This window comes from Mus caroli, unplaced genomic scaffold, assembly GCF_978045245.1.
Source record: "Mus caroli unplaced genomic scaffold, Mus_caroli_1 scaffold_2, whole genome shotgun sequence".
Taxonomy (NCBI): Eukaryota; Metazoa; Chordata; class Mammalia; order Rodentia; family Muridae; genus Mus; species Mus caroli.
The window spans coordinates 57,447,891-57,456,156 of NW_028227257.1; the positions used below are offsets into that span (position 1 = coordinate 57,447,891).

An 8,266-nucleotide genomic window follows, 5' to 3' on the forward strand; every position below is an offset into this window, starting at 1 on the left:
TTCCAGCTTATACAGAAGGACAGCTGAAATACCCAACCTTGTAGGACTGAGCAACTACTAGATTCTTGGACTTTCCATTCTCAGCTGCCCAATGTTGGGTTAGTTGGACTACAGACTAAGTCATTCCAATAAATTCCCTTAATATGTAGAGATATTCAATAAGTTCTGCGATTAGAGAACCCTGACTAATATAGGCACATAACCTCCCCCCTGTTTTGTGGCACTGTGCATTCATCATCTTGTATCCACAACAAATCAACAAGAGGTTAAGTGCTGTTATTTCCATTTACAGATATTGATACTATGCTTCAAAAGAAGCCAAATGACTCCCTAGTTAAGTGTACGATAGGATACGAACCTAGATTCTTTTGGAAGCTAACCTCATTATTCTTTCCGCCAGTCTAGAGGAGATGGACTTGAAAGTAAAGATACAGCATTTCCTAACAACTATTCCTAAAAACATAGCTGAAAAGCTTGATGCTACTCTCTTGGTAGAAAGCACAGATTCTGTGCCTGTCTACCTAACCATCCAGAGTGCCTCAGGGATTGGCAAGAAGAGCCCAGATCCTCCATAATATCAGTTCTGATAGACTGGGACATAAAGCTGGAGTCTGAACCCACAAAGAAAATTCACTGTCTCTGGAGAAAAGATATGCATCAAAATGTCAACAACAACAACAAAAAATGCAAGTCACAAGGAGGCTTGGGGAGGTAATAAGACTCTAGTCAAAGGAAGGTGGGACTGTCTTGGGAGAGGCAGGGTGGGAGCTGACACAAACTATGTTCTACTTCCCATAAGCTCTGTTAGGTAGGCCTGATGTGGTGTTCTCATGGTTTTAGTTCCAGTAAGTGGCAACCTCTGTTATAATGAAGAAGTTCAGAAGGAATGAGTTCATTGGTGAGTAGTTTTACTAAGTATATCTCTATATCAGACAAGAGGGGGTAAATTAATCAGGGGGAAACAATAAACCCAGTTACACAGTCCTGTAAGCCTGTCAGGAGTCTACTGCATTTAATGAATATGTGTGATAAGGGCTTGAAATGCAAATAAATACAGATAAAAGAGAGAATAAGCAGGTGAGGAGTGGAAAGGGCCTCTCGAGGTAGGTATGGAGGTCAAGGAAATGATTATGTAAATGGAATAGAGAGGTTATATCCAGGGCTTCCTGGAGCTAGACAGTTGAAGTTGAGGGTCACAAAGAAGACTCTCTTGGAATGGGAATCACTTAGCTGTAGATGAAAAGAAGGGACCCCTGGGGAGGTGTGCATTGGGAAGAAAGAATGTGGGGAGAGACTGGGTAGACCTATGTTTCTGACAGTGAGGATCGAAAGCTGAAAGATATTGTCAACTTGACTACATCTGGGATGAACTACAATGAGGGGTACACCTGTGAGAGATTTTTTCCTTGGTTTGGAGTGAATCTACTTCTAGTCTGGACCTTTGAGGCAGGAAGTCACACATCTTTAACCCGGATCTTGAGGTAGGAAGACACACCTTGCTAGACAGAAAAAAAGGAAGCTTTTCCTCTTTGCTTGCTTGCTCTTGACTTACTAGCAAGTACATTCCTTCACTCCCATTAGAGCCTACTTCTTCAGGATCCCAGAATCTACTAAAGGCCAGATGAGCCAGCCAGCCTTGAAGACTGAGCAGCTACTGGACTCTTACACTTTCCATTGATAGCCAGACATTGTTGGATTAGTTGGACATTAGCCTGAAAGTGATTCTATTAAAGGCTATACATATATATAAATGGAGATCCATTCTGTAAGTTCTGCTACTTTAGAGAACCCTGGTTAATACAAAACTCAATTCAGGACCACTGGCAACCATGCAGTGTTCATAAAGCTGTAACCAAAGCCCACGCCTATAGACTAGATTGTTTTGTTTAGCTTACAGTATCCTCTTATATTCTGATTTACTTGCCAACGTGGAAAAGTTTGAAGGTATCTCCTAAAAATAATGGTCCTATGGTCTTACTGACAACAGGAAGCCCACATTCATACAAGAAACACTCAGCTAGAGCTATGTAGTCAGGGCCATCTCCACCCTACAAAATGTTCTAACTCACTGCCCCACCTAGCCTGGGTGAGTCATGTAAGTTACCTGTTGTTCCATGGCTTGGATTTCAGCTTCTGTGCCCTGCTCATGGAAGTTAGAGCCTTGGGAGGTCTTAATGGAATGGAATTTAGACAGAGAATCTGGGAGAATGGGTTGGAATACCTAGCATTTTCAAGTGTGTTCTCTCTGCTAGGCACAGAGAAATGATGAAAAGGAAGAACTGGTATACCTTCACAGCAGAGACAGGAGTATGATGATCCATTGGGTGGCTCTTAAAACTGCAGGGGGGAGGCACTAATGTGAATGTGAAACACATGCAAGAGGAAAAGACCATATATGGAAGATAGAGAAGGGCAAATTCAAACACTGAAATTACATCCACTTCTTCAGTTGGAGTAACAAAGACAAAAGCAGTCCTAAGAGATTACTCAGAGAGAAGCAACGGTCCAAAGTATGGTGTGAGAAGAAAACTATGCCCTTTGAAAACAGAAGGGATCACACAGGCCCTGCCCCTGCTTTTGGCCCAACTTCTCTTGCATAAGGTGGGGCTGGCCCCGCCTGCCCACATATTCAGGAACTGGATTACTATATTGTTAACAAATAAAGGAAATGAAGCAATCTTCACTCGGGGCTGCAAGTCATGATAGGACACTCTATTTGGAATCCAATCCAAGCCCAAACACTTGCTGGAATATGAAGCTGTGAAGCAAGAGCTCCAGTTGTGGACCAAAACTAAGCTGTCCAAGAAACAGGAATGATTTCATACAGCTTTTTATCAAGGCCTGCAGTCACATTGGGTCCCTAATTTTTTTCAGGGAGCCCTGTAAGAATTATCTTTTAATAAGTGCAAAGGGTCTTACCCAGTTATGATACTTATGAACCAGAACAACAATCAACATGGCACAATAACCCTAAGGGTGCAGTAGCAGCACGAGTATGCTGGTGATCATCATCAGCTCTCTAATTGGATGTAAGACCTAATCATCAAGATGGATACCATGCCTGGCAGTGGAAACTTAGCCAGCTATTCTAGAATAGTGTTGTCATGAATCTTGAAGGAGAACCAACAACCACTACTTTACCAAAATGACATAATCCCTAATAATCTAAACACTGTCCTTATACCCTCAGATAAGTGTTGTCTTCAGCCTTCATCAAGGACTCTTTTCTTTGCAACAGATGGAGACCAGTACAGAAAAATCACAACCAGTCAAAATGCAGAATTCTGGAGCCCAGTCCCAAAGGAAACAGCTACAAAACACTCAGAGAAACAAAGGCTTAGAGAACATTTCCAAAGAGGGATGGAAAGATTGTAAAAGCCAGAGGAGCAGGAAGTTTTCTGTAAGATGGTGTCTCCTAGTAATGCCAGAAGCTATACCCATAAAACATTCACCAACCTGACTGCCTAAACATGAGCTGAACAAGATTTCATATATACATGGAATTCATATATATATATATATATATATATATATGCATGTAATAAAAAGAAGTCCTGAGGTGTATATGGGAGGGTTTAAGGAAGAGAAGGGAAGGGGAATGTGATATAATTAAAATCTTGAAAAAAAATAGAAAAAGTGAAAAAAATTACTAATGAGGACTTTGCAAAGAAGCAGTGACTCCCTTTGCTGCCAAGAATGTCCCTCCAAGCTTAAGTACTTAATAATTTATTTCATGATCAAAACAAACAGTATAATGATAAAACTGACTATTTCACCAAGCAGAAAACAAAAATTATATTTACATAAGGAAAAGGTTTTGCCTTTAATAAAGGATACTGCACATGAGTGAATTTAATTGTTTTAACTGAAAGGTAAGGGTTTTGACTGGCTCACACAAAAAAATAAATAAGCCTTGTCTTAAGCTTGCTCCCATTTCCTAATTGTGAGGGGTACTTGACTCCTCACAGTCTAGTTCACTATAAACAAAAACAAATGACTCCCCATCTACTACCTCATCCACAGTAGATTTGTAGTCAGCTTTCCTGTCAAGAGCTCTACAAACCTGTGTTGGCCCAGCTACAGACCCCCCTGGAAATGGAGGTCTCCAGTGAAGTAACTGGGTCACACAGCAAGGGTCAGCTTAGGCCCAGATTTTATGAATCTTGCATTTGTTTCTTTGGATGGATGGATAGATGCCACAGACCACCCCAGTCGGGTATGGGGGTCCCTGGAATGAGGGTCCTCGAAGCTAGGTGGATAAGGATTTGGCAGTGACAAACAGAAACAAACACAGAGGCAGTTTGAATCTGAGTGTATTTTGCAGCTCTCAAGCAGGGGATTTCATACATTAAAAACCAAACATTACATCTCTTAGAAACTATATCCAGTGAAACAATCACAAATACCAACAAAAATCATTTGGCACAGTAAAGCACAAAAATCATCCAAGCATTACAACTCTGAAACTATGTATTCAGTGAATCACAAACAGAACAGGTAACATCATTATAAATCATCAAAATATAACAACTCTAAAAGGATGTATTCAGTGGGGGCTGTTGTCCAAGGCTAGTGGCATATTTTCAGGAGCAGATTAATAAATCTTTAACAGTCAGTGCTCTTAACCGCTGAACTAACTCTCCAGCCCCATGGTCAATTATTATTTAACACATAATGCCTGATTTTTTATAAATCTTCAATATGTAAATTTAAAATATTTTGATTCTTTCTAATTAAGGCTTTCTTTACTATATACCAAAATCCACCTCCAATGACACACGTGTAGCCATATGAAATTTTATTGTTGGGAACATTTTTATCTATCATAAGTTTTATAAATGATTTAAAAAGTAAAGCGTTGGTTTCCCCAGGGATAAGGTCATGTTAGTGACCCCATCTTTAGGGATGGTTTCTTACCCATTATTCTTACTTAAAATTTTGGCCTAGGCTACTAGGAACATGTAAGTAAGAAAAGGAATAAGAGAAAACAAAACAGATAGATTGCCATGAGATCTACGTACGGCTCAATATTTTTTCTCTGGGAAAGAGTTCCACAACCGGTTCCAGGAGGCCTCCCCCTTTTGAGATCAATCGCCTCAGTCTGTGGAACTTGTCACACAGATCCTAGTGGAGGTGGTGTGGCAGATGAATGGATGGATGGATGGATGGATGGATGGATGGATGGATGGATGGATGGCCAGGAAAGTCTCTAACATGATACATAAGTAAAGATAACACTGAACTCCAAATCCTTCCACTTCCATCTACCAAATGTTGGGATTATAGGTATTCAAGCCACCACACCTGGCTTCCTGAATCATTAAAATGATCAGGATAAAATTACTCATCAGACCAAAAGACACTGGGATTCAAAGGTACGAGCAGGAAAGTTATGAGGGGCGGAGTGTCACTATAAACAAACTGGTCACTTACTTTGGCTTGCCTTAACCTGGAATCCAGCCCATAAGGTCTCAATGACAAAAGACTCTTTGATTACAGATTATATATATGTTGTTTGAATCTAGACGCTGAATTCAGTTCTTTGATGGTTAGGACACAAGGAAATACACAGGTAGCAAGTATGTCAGGTTCCATAACAGCTCACATCTTTCCTATGTTGGACCTAATAGCACAGTTACCCATTTGCAACGAAGCTTTGTCTGAAGGACACCCAGGTCTTCATGACTAGTAGTACCAAATTGGGTTCATCTTTAACCATTATATGCCATGCTTTCTTCACACCAGGAAAAAGGACTCCACTAGATGGATTAAAGATTTCTTACTTCCTAAAACTACATTCAATTCTCATTGTAAAGGAAGGAGAGGTGGGTGTTCAAACAGACAGCCAATATGGATATTTGTCTACTGACTCCTTGGGATTTCTGTAGCAGAGAACAGCCAGATAAAATGCTTAGACCTGTGACATAATCAGAATAAAAACCAGATATCCTATGTCTTGTACCATTATGCCTGATTCCCCGGAAAGCATCTATGCTTAAGTGCATGCTCCAAAGTATCAGAAAAAGCATGGTGTGGGGGCATGGAGATCATTTGTGGGAGTTATTGCAATGTGTACTGTATGTAATTTCTCATGGCAATCACTGAAGAGGGAATTGTTGGCCCCCTCTCATAAGAAAATGAAGCCTATAGGACCATGGGTAGGTCACTTTGAAGGTAGAAGTTTGATTTGAATATAAGGGGTGGGCATGTTAGTTCTCTTAAACGTAACAGCCCACTCTCTCTCTCTCTGATTTAGAATCAGCTTAGATCTGAGGAGTTGGGAAAATCAAGTTCAGTAGGGATGCATTTCACCTGTGAGAAGGCATTAGGCTTGTTTGGTTTGGGGGAAGAGTGTCGGGCTTTTCTCTTTCTCTTCCTTAGGAGAAGCAGATGCCCCAAGAAGCTGGGGATAGAGGGCATAGTGGTAGTTCAAGAAAGTGTTAAACCCAAGAAGCTAAGTTGCCTAACAAGTAATCAACACCCTTTCTTCTAACAGGGTTTCTATCTAAATTGAGGTCCATTCATCTGAATAAAAGAAAAAAATCTTCACCTTCCACTGATGTCTACTTGAAATTTAACATTCTCGTCAAGTACTGTGTAGGCAGCTGGCCACAGCAATATTAGCAGTATTATTTATGACATTTTAGAAATGTATTTACAGGTAGTGCCTATATCTTGAATTCTATATTCTGCGCTTTTCAAAATTATAATAGTTATTTGCTTTTTAAAATTATATGGTATTCTTTTAAATACTTTAGTGGCTGTTTTCTTTCATCATGGCCTGCCTTTAATTTTATGTTTTTAAAAGTCTCTTGAGAGGGGCTGCAGAGATGGCTCCGTGGTTAAGAGCTCTTACAGAGGGCTTACTTCCAGAGGAATAGAGTTCAGTTCCCAGCATCCAGATGAAAGCTTATAACCCCAGTTCCAGGGCATTAGGCATGCATGCAAATGAACTAACTATACACATGAAATAAAATAATAAAGTTTAAAGCAAAAAGGAAAATCTTCTAAGAAAGAGTCCTTAGTTTTCCCAAAAACTCAGAACTGCCAGAGGTATCTGCAGGTTAAAGAAAAAAAAAAAAAATTGGATCAGAACGCTGTGTTTACAGAGGTTTACAGCCTGTGCAAACTCTCTGACTCAGCTTCAGTCTGTGAGCCCTAGAAGCTGGGTGGCTCTCAGAGAAGTAAGTAACAGTAAGGTGAAAAGTTTCACCAAAGAGCCTTTTCTCCCTTGTACTAACTGCCAATCAGCCTGGCCTGTGCTCCTCCGCTGACCACCCCCCACCCCCAGCGCCCTGGGTACCCCCCAGATCGATGCCAGTCTCAACCCACCCGGCAGGCAGGGCAAGGTGCTGAGTGACAGACAACAAGTGGAACTAACGTTTCTGAAATTCCCACGCACTGAGACCACACATCCAAGCGGTGTGGGTGGGGAGGGTGCCAGGGCCATCCTCTCTGCATCGCTGAGGCTGGGCCACTAAGGAGAAAGCATTGAAGTCCACCGAGTCCCAGACCAAAGGGGAGTGTGTCAGGGGTTGGAAAGGAAGAAGGGCGGCCGGGAGCGCGGAAACAGAAACGAGTGAGGCGACAGCAAGCGGCTGTGGGAGGAGGACAGCGTCGTGGGGTGCGTCTTACCGGGCTGAGCGACACCGTGGGCCCCAGCGCTGGCGCAGCAGAAACTACTGTGGCGCTGGAGCGCTGGCCTCGCAAAGCCCCGCCTGGCCGCCGGGGCGGGGAGGCGGAGGCCAGGGGCGGGGACAGCCACCACCCCCACACCCCTAACCTCCCTAGGAGGAAAGGCGCTGCCCAACAACAAACCCGGAGGGAAATGCGCACCTTGGGGCAGGCACGGACACCGGAGGAGGCGTGGGTGGTATGGGTGGCCCTTGCTCCCCATGCCTCGCGACTGTCCCCACGCAGCCTAGACGCTTTTCTTACCTGGGGTGCAGACAAGGCCACCTCTACTCAGAACCGCGCGGCACCTTCCCCTGGAACCTGCTGGCTCCTAGGAGTTGTTCTTTTGGTGCCTGACAAGTCACCATTCTGCCCCTTCTAAGGTGGACTGACTGTTTGAAGGCACAAGCCAGAGACCGCGGCTTTATGGCTTCATGTGTTAAAACAAATACAGTCCCCAAAAGTTGCTAAGGTCTCAACTTTAAAAAAAAAAAAAAAAAACTCAAAGAACACGCAAATGCCACCAACTTTTTTTAAAAGCATAACTAAGTTTCTTTCGCACTTGTTTGATTGTATGCATTTTAATAGTTTT

The 8,266-nt window shown here is 42.5% G+C and overlaps 1 protein-coding gene across 2 annotated transcripts in view; it reads right to left on the minus strand.

Annotated features, from left to right (window-relative positions):
* Sqor (sulfide quinone oxidoreductase) overlaps window positions 1-7,729 on the minus strand; it is a 41,518-nt gene extending 33,789 nt beyond the window's left edge. Inside the window, exon 1 of one of the 2 annotated variants that reach the window (XM_021186216.2) lies at window positions 7,636-7,729. The gene's annotated coding sequence lies outside the window, so the exon portion shown is untranslated. Of the gene's footprint in view, window positions 1-2,104; window positions 2,148-7,635 lie in introns of those variants that run through there. The other variant, XM_021186226.2, reaches the window with a different exon arrangement.
* Window positions 7,730-8,266: the final 537 nt, after the last annotated feature.